Raw genomic sequence first — 15,894 nt, 5'->3', positions numbered from 1 at the left:
AACAGCCATCTCTTTCCTGACAATTCGCTTTGTGCATATTCTCTTACATATGATAAGTCAATATTGAAACACCTGCGGCTTTTGGTCAGGTGCAGCTAATGTATGTACAAAACAGGATTTTCCCCTGATTTTAGCGTGTGCGGCTAATATTCAGGTGCGCTTTGTAGTCCGGGAAATACGGTACTTGTTGGAGGGTGAAACTTGCTGTTTTGAGGAATGCCAAACTGCAGTGTTTACCCAGGATTCGCAGTCAAAAGCGCCCCTGCTTGTTTGCTCTGGCAGTGCTGCACAACATTAGCTCCCTGGTTATCACAGCGAGTCTGCAGAGTTCATTAATTGTTCCACACCAGAGGCCTTTGAATCACGTTGTCATTTTCTAATTTGGTTCAGGCTGTGTCACTGCTTTTAGCCATACTTTCCTACTTTGTTTTCTAAATCTAATTAGAGATGGCGAAATGAGCAAAAGTAACAAATGACTCATTCATATACATAATGAAACAGGCGACAAAAAATGGATGTTCCTTTCCTGGCACATTCAGCTGCACACTCTGACCAAGTTACGACTTTTAGCTAGGATCTGTAAACACACTAATCAGGGCCTCCATATAGCAACACAAGAACACAAAACTGTAAGTGCAGTTGTCTCTAAAAGCAATGACGAGCAGATAATTGACCCGCACTTGATATTTAAGTTAAGTAACAGCATTGAGAGTCCTGCATTTTTGCAAATATGTTAATCTGATTACATTTGATTTGTACCTAAACAAATTATACTTAATAAAGCATAACAAGAAAGTGAAATTTTATTTTTAAGACTTGCTGGGTTGGCACTAAACTCAGCCACACAATCATTTAATAAATGGGGTATAATCAAATAATACTAGAGCAACTCAAATAAGACTAAGACTGTAGGTTGCTGGTTTGAGTTCCACTGCACAAACTTTTTTTTAACATCTCTGCAAAAACAGTAGAATTGCTCATTATGCATGGAGCTTGTTTTCACGGTGTTTGGGTCCCAATGCCCTGCAGCCAGTTGGAAAAAATGCAAAGGACAGGAAAGAGAGATTTACGATAAATAACTTTTTTCTCCAACCACAATGACCAAAAACACAGCACGGAAACAGTGTCTGAGAATGTAGATTTTTTTAAACCACATGTTTTAAACCAATATGTAAAGGGAAAACTGCATTTATAATAGCTAAAACAAGTAAACAAAAGTACCTTGATATAATCTGGAATGTTGTCATTCCTCTTTTTGAAATAATGGTGCTAGCATGTCACCTACAATTTAAGTCACAGTGCTTTGCTTTGCACAAAACAGTGCTTAATTTCACTCTGTCATCCCCTTATGCGAGAGTCACACTAAGGAAAACAGTTGTTGGAGACTTTGCCTACCAGAATTATTACGACTGTGTTCAATGAACTTGTAGCTGCACTGCTACTGAAATGCCTGCTTCAAAGACAGAAGGCAGGTCTGGGAACACTCACAGCTGCTTTCTTCAAACCAATGTTGGCACATCACAACAGAGATAAAATTGCAATAAGAGTCAGTTTGCTATCAGTCAGTCCATGTTTTCCTATTTCTCATTCCGGGTAGCAGGGACAAACCAATCAGGCTATGATCTGACAAGTCAATTGTCAGAATCTTGCAGTCCTTCATTTTAAATCTGTCTGCAGTAAATATAAAACATAATCAATTATGGAGTAAACTTAATGTGGGATGGAGTAGTGTATGTAGCCTCTACTCTTTGGGTGAAGATCTCTCGAAACATCTATTATGTCCATCTCTTCCATTAACGTTTTCACTTGTTTAGGAAGGGGTTTGTTCTGAGGTGATGATCACAATGAGTCTAGTATAGGGTTTAACTTGAAATTGAAGTCCGAAAAGTTCAACTTTTCTCTGTAAGTTGAGGCTTTCTTGATTGCTGTTCATGGAGGCTTCACCATCTGAATCCTTAGCAGTCTCGTATATCTTTGTCTCGTCTTCGTAAAGAATGCTGAGATGAGCAGGGTAGAGGTTTTTATCCTTCAGACCATTCCTTACTTCCATGCAATCACGTCTTCTGGCAAGGATTCTCAGAGCGTAGTCGCGGTCGATGCTGATCTTACAGTTGTCCCGTGTGTAGCCTTTCTTTTGCCAGGCCTGCCTCACCACTTCCTCCTTCATTCTGTAATTCAGGAACTTCATGAGGATGGATCGGGGCTGTGCTCCCGGTGGGGGCTTTGGAATCAGCGCTCTGTGAGCTCTCTCAATCACCATGTTTTTCTCATTGTCAGTGTCCAAATTTTCTCTCGGTAATTTCTCTACGAACTGAATCATCGCTTTTGGCTCACCCTCAGCTCCCTCCAGGACACCATATATTCTCACATTTTCTCTTCTTAAGCATCGCTCTTGGTTGGTTAGTCTCAGCTGGGTCTGCTTGTACATATTTAGCAGCTTAGATATAGCCTCCTCCGTTTTCTGCAGTCTCTCCTCGTTTTCCAGGATTCTAGCTCCCACCTCATCCAGTCTTGTGTCGGTTTTCGATATTTCTCCTTTAGTATCTTCGAGCTGTTCTTTGACATCTTGTCTGAAGTTGCATATTTCTCTAAGAATCATGGTTAAATTCATCAGATGTTCCCCTTCACTGGGATCATCTGAAGCCAGGTTAGCTGTGTGACATCTAGCATCGGTTTCTTCACGTGATTTTGTTTCGTTGATTTTATCGATGAGTAGAGCAGGTTTCAACCCTTTCTCACAATTGGAGGAACAATGATTTTTACCTGTGTTTATATTGTCTTCAGGATAGCTTATGTCGGTTTTTTTGGGAGGCTGTTTACTATCCTACCATCCATCAAAAACTGGAAAGTCCTAGAAGAGATTTCTGAGTTTGTGGATAAGGATCAGCTTACATTAAAGGAAAAGAAAGACAATTCTGGAAATTCAATACATTGCAAACAAAAGCGTATAATTCCAAATCAATCCCTAGACCATACAGACAAGACAAGCGTGTTTGGAGTGTGTAGTTAATGTGTTGTCTTTTGTAGTTAGTGTGTAGTGTTGTGGATAGTTCTGTGTAGTGTGTCAGAACAATGGGGCGACTGCTGTCTCCAGGTAGAAAAAGGAGCGATACACCTGCTGCTGTCAGACCTGCAGGTATCAGGCTGTGATGTTCTCCTTTATAGTGGACAGAAAGTATTTTTTGGAGTGGCACAAATAATTTGTGTAGCATCTTATTGAATGCAGAACAGCTGATTGTTCTGTAAATAGTTTGAAATGGTTATTTAAAAAATCAAGGTAAAATGTAAATGGATGCAAATAACTTTGTTGTTTGCAAAACTTGTGCATAGGATTTTAAAACTGACAATTTATATTTGCATTTGAAAGTTATGAAATATGATTCATTAAACATGTTTGTGGTTGTTACAGTAAAAAATATAACTTTCTACTCTGATTTTATGTTTTTTGTCTGATTTTAGATGAATTCTGTTAATACAGTATGTCAAAATGAAAACACAACTGTAAATTCAGACATGTGAGGTTGTGCTGAAAAGGATGATACCAAATAAGGCAAAGTAAATCGTTTTTAAAGGGAAAATCTGGAGGGAAAATCAAAAGTAGTTAAAAATGGCCAATTATACCCTGGACCCCAGAGGGTTAAACGTGTTTTTTAAAAAGTAACGCAATAGTTACTTTTCAAGTAATTAATTACTTTTAGAATATTGTAACTCAGTTACTAACTCAGTTACTTTTTTGAAGAAGTAACTAGTAACTATAATTAATTACTTTTACAAAGTAACTTGCCCAACACTGGTGAAGAGCTTATCAGACAGGAACCTCACTGAACCTGAAAAGAAGGTGTTAGCCAAAGGTCTCATTTCTGCCATTTCTCCACAACAGCAACTCATCACAACCACAGAAACAGTGATAAGGATTAATAAATTAACACAACCTGAAGCAGAGCAAATCACGCTAAAGGTTTCAGATACATTTTCCTGAGCAAAAATTACTCTGTTTAACTTAACAATACAAGAAAAGAAGACTATCACTTCCTATTATCACCATATTACCAACTGCCTTTTGTTCTAAACTCAACTGATTATTACACAAAAATTACTGCACTCCTCAGTGACAAAGATACCTATGAAGCCTTAAGACGAGACCAGAAAAGCAACTACAAAGGAAAATCATCAGTTGGCTACAACAACTTGAAAGGATAAAGCCATTGACCGTCCTACATACCACTGCCTGTACCCAGGGAATGTTATACCCTGTATTCATGGACTTCCAAAGATCCACAAAGAAGGAGTCCCTCTCAGACCCATTGTTAGCAGTATAAACTCAGCCACCTACAACATTTTCAACCACCTTGACACCATCCTGATTCCCCTTGTGGGGAATACACCCCATCACATCAAAAACCCCATTGACTTCACCAATAAGGTCCAGAAACGTACACAGATGAAACCATAGTGTCCTTTGATGTGGTCTCACTCTTCACCTGTATACCTATAACTGAGGCTGTGGAGTCAGAAAACGACTACAGCAAGACAGCTCCTTAAAAAAACAGAATCAGATTTACCCTTGATCAGATATGCAGACTGTTAGACCTCTGCCACCACATATTTTAAATACAACAAGGGTTTCTACAGACAAAAACATGGATGTGCAATGGGCACCCCAGTCCCACCTATTGTAACCAACCTTTACTGTCCAAATCAACTCAGTGAAAAGAAATATTTAATTAGGGAAGATACAAAGGATAATAGTTTGCCATTTGTGGACCGTGCTGTGTACACTGAGGAGAATGGAAACCTCAACACCGAAGAAGCCCACACACACAGGCCAGTACCTGCTCTTTGACTCCCACCACCCTCTGGAACACAGACTTGGAGTAATCAGGACCCTGCAACAGAAAACAATCCATCTAAAAAAAAAAGACCAAAAGAGAAGGAGCACACACATGTAAAGAAACCTCTTAAAACAAGTTGTTATCCCAGTTGGGTTTTGATCAAATCAACAAAGATGCACAATTTAGAAGGTCAGACAACAACAAACAGAAACAACGTTGTCATCCTGTATGTAGCAGGTTTATCAGAGAAACTCAGGATAATCTTCTCCACTCATGACATCCCAGTGCACTTCAAACCTAGCCACACACTCAGACAAAAAACTGGTTCATCCCAAGTACAAAACTCCCAGAGACAAACCAAACAACTTAGTGTGTGCTGTGCAGTGCAGCGAGGAATGCTCAGACCTCTACATTAGAGAAACCAAACAGCCACTCCATAAACGTATTGAAAGAGGAGTGAAGAAGCCATCTGTGAACGACCATCCTTGAACAGACGGTCGGCTTATCACGCCCACTGTCTGCCACCTACAATCCAGTTTTGAGATCTTCTCCCCAGCACTTTAACGCCCACTCACATCTGGCGTCAGCTGATCTCAATAGGTCACATGATAGGGTGAGTAAAGGTTTCACCTGAAACCACTGCTGATACTAACCCACACCCTTTTTCACACCTTGGCTCATGTGATGAGGCACCTGATCGATAGTGGGTCAACGACCCTCTTAAGGGACAACTCCCACTAGGGCTTAAATAGCTGGGACTTTCCACCATTTGTTCTTTGTCCCTAAGAAGCTTCTCAAATGAGAGATGAAGAAGTCCAGTCACTTTTTCTTTTCAAGCTCCTTAATTTGTCTGAAGCTGTTGCCTACCACTAGGCCACCTATGCAATTGCCCTGTGAAAAATGTAAGATCAGCTGGTCCTTAGAGCCTTTGACACTTTATTTCAATTCATTACTTTTTTGTGCATTTGCAATAATATTAATGTTTGATTTGACACAAAATCCCAGGGCACACTTGGGTTTACCTCAAGGCACAGCAGTATGTTACCACTATCCATTAACACATGTGCTTGGATTGTGAAACAATACTGGCTAAAAATATATCCTTATATCCTTGAGTTGCTATTTTTGTCTTTGTGTTTGAGTAGATCTACAGAGGTTTAGGGGAGTGAGAATAAAATGCAGCATTATAACATTTGGGGCTTTTAGGCAAGATGACTTATACAGTACAGAGTCATGCATCCATTTTTGGCCTAGCTGTGTAAAGTGCCTGGCTCTGCAGGGCTGCTGTGATTTAACACACTGCCTCCTTTCAGTGAATCTGGATATGAGGAGGGAGCAGGTTATTATTTATAGTCTAAATTCCTTTTTTTTTTTTTTTAAATGAGGAGCTAGAGCATTTTGGGGTTAGGTGTCTGGCTTAAGACTCTTGCTCAAGAGCACTTTTTAGAAGAGTGCTCAACTCACCCGTTTCCTTCACCCAGATTTTTCCCATTTAACATTCCCCATTCAAGCCTTTGACCCTTCAATCATAAGCCTGCCTCTCTAACCTATACCACACAGCTGCCCCAATTTAGAAAAAAACATTATGTCCAAAATTGTCCCCTGTTGGGAGATAATGTGAAGTAAACTACCATTATCATCTCTTATCAGTCTTAATGCGGTTCCAGCCACACTACCAAGTGATATTATAGCTGTTGTTAAATGTTACAGTCATTAACGGCACGCCATAACTCTCATTGTGCTGTTTTAGAACCGCACAAATCGACGCAGATCATTTGTTATGCTGATCGTGTCGTCAATCACTCTCTTCGTAAAGCTGCACAGCATTAGTTTAAGCTCCCTCCGCTTCAGAGTAGCCACTATAACACAAGACGAGGATCGACTGACTGATTTATCTTTGATAAGTAACCATCTGAGAGAACTTCTGACTAGAAAGCTGGTGGACTGAGTTATTTATTTATTTGTTGGATAAGTTTGTGTTACTCAAAGACTATCTGCTCACTAACAGATACAGCTGCCCTACTAGCTGACTTACTTAACTGTTGAGAAACTAATTGAGTGACTGAGAGATTGGTTTACCGTGTGACTGGCTGAGTTGACTGACTCGCTTGATACCGAGCAAATCAATTTCAAGGCGAGCGGTGGTTGCAACGGTAGAGAACTGAGCCCAATTGGCAGAAGGAACACTAATCACCACCAGGAGCCACGGATACATGTTTTGGTTGGATGTCTCGATTCCTCGTCTTCCTCTGAATGCTGATTATATTCCGCTGTGGGAGCCGACCTTCTCGACGGCCTACAGATGAGACTAAAGCCTGCTCTGTTTTGTTCCAACATCGCAATCCTCAGAGAGAGCAGAGATGAAAGATAGATAGCAAGGGAAGTAATGGAGCTGTTGACTTTGTTGTAATTAAAGAAGACAATGACTGAAGTTGTTAATCAGGCTGATGAATGTCTCCCGCTCTTTCCTTTGTGTATGGATAGCAATGCTGTACGCGCTAAGCTGATGAGAGAATTACAGTTCTCTCACTGTATTAAATAGGATCACGAACGTGCACGTTTTATCAGGATTATCCTCCTCTTTGAAAAAAAGATCAATACTACTTCTTTAGTCATATGACGGTTTCTAAAGCAAGAAAGATTTTTTTAGTGTCATAGTGATATCTTGAAAATAATACTCAGTATGCATATCAAAGCCTCTCCATATAATCTGAAAAGTAAGCATATGCGGTTTGCTCATTTGACATTTTTCTTTGGTCTGTGATCGATGTGGGAGAATGTAGTGATTAACTGTCAGGAGTTTGCTTGGTGTCCTTTCAGTCTATCCCTTCATAAAGAGCAGGGCCTGCAGCCTTGTTAACAGGAGATGGCTTAATTAGTGAAGGAGCAAGAAGGGAGTGGAATGATGATGCATTTTGCCTCTTTTTACCGAGGTCTGCACTTAGGATTACCTGCCCCCCATCTGTAATTGATGCTTCTGCCCTTTCCAAAGAATCAGAATCAGAATCAGAAAGGGTTTTATTGCCAAATGTTGAGCAGGTTTACAACATTAGGAAATTGCTGCGGTGCTTCAGTGCAAACATACTGTCATAAATTGCGCTTAAATAGACATGAAAAAATAAAAGTAAGAAGAAGAATTAAAAGTGCTACATAGAAAGATATATGCATGAGATATACATGAGATATATACATGAGAATAAGAATTAAAAGTGCTACGTAGAAAGATATATACATGAGTGCAGGTGGTGATCAGTGCCAAACATGGAATGATGCAGTGAACACAGCGTAGGGTCATGTGTTAGTGGTGGGAACAGGGGTGGGAAAGACTGCTAAGATGAGCATTATGAAACACACAGTAGTTGTAGTATTTCATTGCCTTCTGCTACTTTTAAGGATTATGATGCGCAACAATTAATCTGTTGTATTAACGAGCATAGTCTAAGTAACAAAAGCCAGATATTATGGAGCCTGACATGAGAATCACTTGAATCCAATATACAAGCTCAGTCAAGTTAAAGGTTGTATACCTTCTATTAATTTTCACAAATACTGTCTCATCCTCTCAGTTCTTATGGCACTTATATTCATTCAAGAGTTTGCTTTAATTAGTTATTTAATCCAAAAAAAAAGGTGAATTTTATAACCGATGCATGTGACTAACAGCTGCTCTGAATTAAGCAGTCACAGAGAGATTTCTGTTTGGGAGTTGTATTTAAAAAGTTAGAGGACTATATCTTTCCTTATATGTTTCATGACAGCAGCCACTAGTTTGTGAAGTTCTGTTTTGAAGCCTCGAGCATTTTGGTAACAAGCGAGCGGTGGATCAGACTTTGACACAACATGCTCACTGGTAACAACTTGTCAATCAGTTAATTAAAATAATTAATTGAAATTTAAATTATCCGCATTATATTAAATAATACTTGACAAATAATTATGTTATAAATTGCAATAATAAAAGATACAAAAATAAAACATAACGCTTAACTGATGTGAGTGAGTTCGGGCGTTTAGGGCGGCCAAAATCAGAACTGAAATTAAAAACAACATAAACCCCTGCCCCTTCACACAGTAGCTAAGTAGTGATATCAGACACCGCAAAGCTTGCATGACTGGTACACAGTGCATGATTCAAAATCTTTTGAAATGTAGAAGAGGAAGAAAAGAGAGCAGAGAGGGACTAAAATAAAACGTGTTACTCATGGCTAAGAGGTATTTTTTAAGTGGAGACAGGTTTATTTATGCCACAAAATTTAGAAGAATAAATCAAACTAGAGTTTGTGTCAAAGCTGTAATGTTACCGCTAACGAGTAAATCAAATCTTTTATTCTTCATGCAATCTCTCTCTACAAATCAACACAGTTGTCTAGCAGAGAATGTTCTTTTCTACTATTTTTAAATCATGTTGTGCTTCATTGATTTTGAAATATTTCACTTATTAATATTGATGGTATTATTATACGAACCTCTCTCACAAAACGCTTACAAAAATCTGAGATAAATAAATAATTTCTTTTGTTATTCTTACTCATATGTTGTTAAAAAAACTGGAAAAGAATTTATTGCTAACAGAGCCACATAACTTTTAATGTAAAGCTTTATGAAGCCCTTCTTATGGAGGATTAGAAATGCTATTACTGCTACTACTAATAATAATGATGATCATCACATAATGCTGTGACAATATTATTTTGGTCATCCCACCCAGCATTAATGCCCCATACACCTGTTCCAAACTCACTGTACTAATAATACCTAAAACTCAAAGGAGGAAGCAAAACACAAGAGAATAAAATTTATTATGAACTGGCCAGTAATCTAGAAAACTGCATTACATTTAGTTTTTTTTAGTCTGAAGATTCACATTTTGATAACATTAATCTTTTCTATTTCTATATGTACTTTTCAGATAGAATGTCTGCAGAAAAAAGATCAAGAAATGGCAATGCTTTGGTAATGGCTATTTAATAGCTACTTGCCCTCATACAAAGGGACAGATGGCAGACATGACTTTTATAGAGGTCATGCTGGACAGACAGTTTAGTGACAATAAGATTTTGAAATGACAGTGAAACATTTGTAAGACATCTTTGTAAGATAAGGCGATGACATTCGGTCTTAGATATTTTTATATCACTACTTTATCATTTGTCAATTTCACTTTTTTGAAAATGTCACAATTCCTATCAATTCCTGAGTAATATTTGATTAAGATATGTGGATATTGTGAATCTTAAGAAAAGAGACAAAAAGGGAGCAACAAAGACAGTGGGAAAGGAAAAATATAGAGCTGAGATATATAGCACAATGAGAAGGGGAAAAAAACCCGGCAGGGAATAAGTGGATAGGGGGAGGTGGAAAGGAGGGAGAAGGCTGGAGAGAGATGGAAATTGAAGAGATGTAGTGAATCAATGTGCTTGTCACATCTCCATCCCTTGGGATCCATGTTTTTTAATCTAATTAGCCAGCCCGGTCTTTGTGTTGCTGTCTATCAGTGGTAGCGTCTCAAGGTCAGATCTTCCTTCAGAGGTCTGAGCAGAAACACCAGTCCTGTTGGTATTCAATTACAGCTTAGCCTCACTCTAAACCTCCACATCAGACCTCTCTGCTCAGCAAAGTGGAAACACTCGGAGTGTGTTCATATGCATTTCAGCTCCAAAACATACACACACTCCGCTGATACTCTGATTACGCTAATGCACACTCATTACGGTTCACAGGAATATCTCAGCGCTGCGTAGAGCTCTGCATGTAAATTTCACTGTCGGAGTCAGTCAATTAGTTAAAGTCATTAATAAATGTACAGACGAGTGACAAATTAAAGGAAAACCCTGGATAAAAAAAAACGGAGAAATACTAATGCACTGCATGGTACACCTGAGCTATTATAAGGTGTGTATACAAATGCTAAATAGGCCTAGATAATAATAATTTTGCATCAGTATGCCTAGATGAAAGATTGTTTTGACTTTGTTTCCTGACAATGAACTCAAAGTCAGATGGGAGGAGCTTCAGTCACAAAGACTGTTTAAGAACAGATATCTGCATTCAGATCATAGACGGTATGAAAGATGAACTTAACTAAAGTGGCAACATCCATTGGTCTTAAGATTCATATTTCAAAGCTTCAACATAAATTTTTTGCCCATCAGCATGTTGTTTTCTTGAGGGTGAAGCGCTAGGTTAGCAGCTAACAAGAGCAAGTTTACTTAGCAGCTGCATACCTAAATTGTACAGGTGCAATGCAAAGATCCAGATACCTGCTTTTTAGGTACAAACCAAATACTAAAAGTTCAGTCACCAAAATTTAGGCATGAACTTCGTGGACGGTCTCTGCCAAAGCAAGCCAGAAAATCATTTAAAATTTTCCAAATGTCACACACATAGTATTGAGGTCCAATTTAATGACCAAAGTAGCAGAAATGATGCTTGCAGACACCCATCAGCCCCAGCTGCCTTTTCTAGGACACCTGTCAATCAAATCAGCCACACCCCTAATTTAATTATCCAAGTGAATGAGTCATGGAAAAAAAAGAAAAAAGAAGAATTGCCCTACTCAGAGTTGTTATGAAGGAGAAATTATCCATAGAGGCCAAAACTGTAGCGTGTACCTGGCTGTAGAATACTTTTTAACATGGGAGTCTGTGGGGATTGACTGTCTTCTGAACCAGCCTCATCTAGAGCAGGGGTGCCCAATCCCGGTCCTCGAGAGCTACCGTCCTGCAGCTTTTAGATGCATCCCTACTCCAACACAGCTGAATCAAATGAATGGCTTGTTATCAGGCCTTTGCCAAACACGATGGCATGCTGAAGAGGCAATCAAACCATTTGATTCAGCTGTGTTGGAGTAGGGATGCATCTAAAAGCTGCAGGACGGTAGCTCTCGAGGACCGGGATTGGGCAGCCCTGATCTAGAGGAACTGCAGTTTTTGACACTCATTTTTCAGCCTTGGAGGATTCTTTTTAATACAGCTCTATGGGGAAAACAGCAACATAAACTGCTATTTGCAGCTGAAAGAGGGATACCAGTGTAAGGTTGCAGTAAATAAATCGCTGATTACAAAGAAAAGTATGAAAAAAACATTAGGGCCATTTTAAGAACAAGAAGCTATAGAGTAAGTGGAAGAGGTTATTACTACGAGAGAAAAAAATGATGCTTTTACTTGTATTACTGTATGACTGCAAATCGTAATACAGAAAAACTTGTAATATAACTTTAACTTGTAATATACTGTTTAAATTGTTTCCTGGTGCCATTTGTGTTATGATGACATTGATCTGAACTTGCAAAAGCAAAAGGATGTGATCCTTAGACAAAATATAAAATAAGACAAAATAGTTTTTCTTGCAAATTTATGACGTTATTTCTCTAAATATACAACATCTCTTTTTTAACCAACATCTGCTTTATTATCTATGAAAGAAGGGGTAAAAATGAAAGTAATTGCAATTACGTTTCATCGCAATTTCATAAAGACAACAGCACAAGTTTGAAAGGTTTTACTGTTGTGAAAGCATAGGTAATCTTTGAAATTTTGCACTTTTCTAGAAATGGACCCCTTTATCCTATGATGAAACATATCTATCCTGATGGGAGTGGTCTTTGCAAACACGCCCCATCCATTAAATGTCAACATACCATTCACATGAACAGCATGAACCATGTTTTCCATTGCATTGTAATGAGATGATCAATCACTTTACCCGTTGGTAATTTTAATGTTGTGGCTGAATGCTATATATCTACATAAATCTGCTGGTATAGTTGTATGTCAGTGAATGCATTAATAAACACATTAACAATCGATCATCTCAAAAACACAATAATCAATCACAGTGTTGATGGCTGAGGTCATGATGGCATTTGCTTTATTTCCTTTAGTCCTTTGCCTTTGATCATCAGGTAAAAAATGGAAAAACCAGGGAGCAAATGCAGGTTTGCCAAAACTACTATAAATACAGTGAATTTTGGAAAGCAAAGTCAATATGACCCATAGAGCCAGAACAGCCACACAAATAGTCCACACGTGACATGTAGTAAACGTGTGACTGTTTAAGGCATATAAGATGAAGTCAAGCATTGCTAAATAAAAGATCTCCTGCTGTATTGATCTCACAGGGCCAAGGAGATCAGCCAAACATCAGCTCTGGCTCCAGTCTGGCCCAGGACATCGATTTTGCAAGTACCTAATACAACGTCCCCCCCGATCGCTGCCAAGCTTGAAATGCATCATAAAGCAGTTGCATTGTGGAAGCATTTTCTGCCTCATAAAACAGCCAAACACACAGAAGCTGTGCTAAGCCAGACGGCTGCCACTGCTGGAGATGTGATGCTGGTTGCTAAAAAATGCCAGCGCCCTCCATGCTGACTAGGTCAGCAAAGACCTGGAGAGCAATGGATCAAACCTACTAAAAAGCTTAAAATACAATGAAAGAGAGCTTAGTGGATCAGCTTGGAGCCCCTTACTCATGAGATTAGATGAAACAATAATCCCTATACTAGGAGACTGCTTTGATATAAATTTAGCCTGAAATAACACATATAGCTGGTGGCAATCCACCAATGACAATCTCAAATTTAAGATTAAACTATGGGAATTTCCAGATATTTGAGCAAAAATACTGAGCCTGATCAATCAAATTCAAACCTGTAGTTCAAATTGTAACATTTCTCTCTGTTAATACAAATGCAGTCCAGTGGTTCAACATAGAAGCACGTATCTGTGCTATGCTCCCAACTAAAATTTCTTCAATTTAATTTTCATACTACTGATGTATAACTTGAAGTTGACTAAATGACGTAACAATTCAATTTTATTTATACAGCGCCAAATCACAACAACAGTCACCCCAAGTCGCTTTATATTGTAAGGTAGACCCTACAGTAATACATGCAGACAAAAACCCAAGCACTCTGGCGAAAGTGGGAAGGAAAAGCTTCCTTTTAACAGGAAGAAACCTCCAGCAGTACCAGATTCAGGGAGGGCCGGCCATCTGCTGCGACTGGTTGGTGTGAGAGAAGGAAGACAGAACAGAATCTTCATGTGTGACTGAAATAAAAACGAGCCTCCCAGTTACAATTCAACATGTGAGTTTATGACATGTGAGGACTGTCTGGCCGTATGTCTATTCTTTTCTGTTATTTCCAGTCACAGTTTGGTACTGTGGTACCACTTGTTTAGATTTAGTTAAAGATCACTTTGGATTAAAATTAGTGCTGTCAGCGTTAATCTAGTTAAAATGACGTTAACGCTATAACCGCATTAACGTGGCAAATCTCCGTTAGCTGGTTAACGCGGATCGCCCCGTGTGTTGTGTCAACGCGTCAGCGCCATCCAGCCCCACACACGGAGCAATCCGCGTTAACTCGCTGACGAAGATTTGCCACTTTAATGCGGTTATAGCGTTAACGTCATTTTATCGAGATTAGCGCTGACAGCACCAATTAAAATACATTTCTGCTTGCTTGAAAGCCTTGTGCAGTTGCAGGCTTTTTTAGCCAGGTTAACAGGGTCAGCGTTTGTCTACTAAGTAATTGTGTGCTCCATTCTTTAATTCTAGACTGAATAATCTTTTGCTATCTATTTAATTTATTTCAAGGAACAAGATCTTGTCGGTGCCCACCACTGCAACTGCAACTTCACCTGCACATATCAGAAGTGCATTTAATGCTCATCTGAAGCTTTCTTCTCTTCATCTTAAGTAGATCCACCTCACCCTGTACAGGAATGTAGGATCTTTTTCCTATGAAAGGCCACTTCAGTTCTTATAACATCCGTTGAGGGCCATACTGAATTATTGAGCATATATGGTACTAACCTCCTTCATGCTGGAACTGTTTCACTTTGCTGTAGTATCTAATGTTAGATGCTGTTTTTTGGTATGTTATTCACAGCTTGTTCACGTCAGTTTTAAGTGGCAGTTACTCGATGTACAAGTTAAATTTGTTCACAGCAAAAAAAAAAAAAAAAAAAAAAAAAAAAAGCAGCTTGCTTAAACAAGTCTGAGCTTGACAGTGCAAGCCATGGCTTGCAAAGACAAAAATTTGTCACTCAAGTCAAACTCAGCAAAAATCAAATGCCCAAATGTCTAAGGGAAAGGTGTAGTATACTACTTTATGAAGTTTTTTCCAAAAACAAAGAAAAAAATTGAGATATTTTTTAAACTAAATTCCCATGCAGGCCAAACTATCATGCAGACTGTTTCACATTACTGCTCAATTACTTTTGTTTCTCTGTTCTCCGCTCTCTTCATCTTGCACTGACAGCAGACTGCCATAGTCTACCATTTATACCTTAGCTAGTAGTGACATTACCATTGCTCAGGGGGTGTACCAATACCTGCAAGCAGAAAACCTTTTTTCTACAGAAGTCTTTCCATGGTACAGAAAGGAGAACCTTTTGGGTTATATTTCATAGATATTTGATGGATGCTCTTTGGTTAACTGTGTTAAGAAGACATGCAAAAGATGAAAAGGTGCGAAGGTCTCGGTCTGTGATCTTGGTGTGCAGAAGATCTGAAGGTACGTGTGAGTCATTGTGAGGTATTTCACTCGGGTTGCAGACACTGGCAAAATCTTTTTCCTGATCAAATCCTATGTTGATAACGGAGGCATGATTGTGAATTACTCAACCTCTGAAGTTGTCTGAGAAGAGCTTCACCACCTCCTTAAGTGAATGATCCGTGACAAATCCCTGAAGAAAGCACTTTAGTGTGGTGAAAAGATCATCTTCCAGGAAAGGTAGCATCAGCTTATCAGTTAGAAACTTTATTAGAGAAGCGTGACACTCTTGAGCAATGGAGAGGAAGATGTTTTGATTTTTAGCAATAACATGACATGTCTTTTGGGTTCTGTTTTTGTTTTGTTTTTTTAAACAGACCAAAAGAATTCATTTATTTTTTACAGTTGTAAAGGCACTAACATTAGCAGCACACAGCATGTCTAGAGCCCTTGGATATATTCTAATGGCTCTTTTTTGCCTTTTTAGTGACATTTTCCAACGATCTATGTTGACAGTATCTGAGAGGCACAACCACTGAACCGTTACTTCAGTGCAACAGT

The 15,894-nt window shown here is 38.9% G+C and overlaps 1 long non-coding RNA gene across 2 annotated transcripts in view; it reads right to left on the bottom strand.

Moving 5' to 3' along the window:
* Positions 1 to 15,894, bottom strand: part of LOC105940987 (uncharacterized) — a 183,727-nt gene that overhangs the window by 109,501 nt on the left and 58,332 nt on the right. The window contains exon 4 of one of the 2 annotated variants that reach the window (XR_013101674.1): positions 4,672 to 4,886. The exons of the other annotated variant lie outside the window; for it this stretch is intronic. This is a non-coding gene — a long non-coding RNA (uncharacterized LOC105940987). Of the gene's footprint in view, positions 1 to 4,671; positions 4,887 to 15,894 lie in introns of those variants that run through there. 2 annotated transcript variants of the gene reach the window in all.

The sequence above is a fragment of the Maylandia zebra genome, linkage group LG1 (assembly GCF_041146795.1).
Source record: "Maylandia zebra isolate NMK-2024a linkage group LG1, Mzebra_GT3a, whole genome shotgun sequence".
Taxonomy (NCBI): domain Eukaryota; kingdom Metazoa; phylum Chordata; class Actinopteri; order Cichliformes; family Cichlidae; genus Maylandia; species Maylandia zebra.
Note: the sequence above shows the minus strand (reverse complement) of the source record. Positions and strands in the feature narration are given on the sequence as shown.